This window comes from Echinops telfairi, unplaced genomic scaffold (genome assembly GCF_000313985.2).
Source record: "Echinops telfairi isolate 266 unplaced genomic scaffold, ASM31398v2 ScPeMD7_18;HRSCAF=68, whole genome shotgun sequence".
Classification (NCBI taxonomy): Eukaryota; Metazoa; Chordata; class Mammalia; order Afrosoricida; family Tenrecidae; genus Echinops; species Echinops telfairi.
Window position 1 is genome coordinate 56,286,356 of NW_022103915.1, and position 1,071 is coordinate 56,287,426.

Below are 1,071 nucleotides of genomic sequence, written 5' to 3' on the forward strand. Positions count from 1 at the left end.
AACCGATTACAAGGATCTACATGTGACCTCCTCCCTGGGGGATGGACAACAGAAAAGTGGGTGAAGGGAGACGTCGGACAAGGCAAGATATGACAAAATAATAATTTATAAATTATCAAGGGTTCATGAGGAAGGGGGAGCAGGGAGGGAAGGGAAAAATGAGGAACTGATACCAGGGGCTTAGGTGGAGAGCAAATGTTTTGTGAATGATGAGGGCAATGTACAATGTGCTTTACACAATTGATGTATGTATGGATTGTCATAAGAGTTGTATGAGGCCCTAATAAAATGATTAAAAATAAATAAATAAAATAAAATGAAATGAAAGATGATTTCTGTACACTTGGTAAATAAAATTAAGTAATTTAGACAGATATATTTATATACTTAGAGCAATAAAAATAACATGTATGTAAATATGTACCTATATCTTCATTAAAGTGAAAAATAGTGTCATTACACTGGGCAAAAATATGTATAAATGTCTTTTCAGAATAAAATCAGATAATTTTTTTAGAATAAAGACCACCCTAAAAGATAAATGCAGAGAGGTTGGATTAGCTTCATGAGGTATAAGAGAAAATTATAAAGCAGTAGTAAAAAAGACACCATTTCTGCCCAAAAATACATCAATTGGAAATCAGTAAGAGTCTAAAACCATACTTTATTAGAAAATTGTTAAGGACAATTACCCGGTAGATGATTAAAAACCTAGGTAATAATAAATGCTGGTGAAGATGTGGAACAAGAACTCTCATTCATCCCTGGTAGGAATACTAATTCAACCAATATTAAAGCCCATATCTCATGACCCAGCAATACTAATCTCAGATACCTAAAGAAGCTCTTGTACAGGTAGTTGTATGTGTAAGCACATGAAGAGTGCTTAGAATGGCTTTGTGTGTAAAGTGTGTGTAAAGAAAAGAAAAAAAGGAAAGACATTCCTCTTCCCAAAATGTCCATTAGCTATGGATAAGTAATTTGTAGTATTTATCAAATAAAATATTATACACTATACATATGTCCATCTCAACAAAGCTCTGTAGGTCAACAAAATTCCATATGTCAACA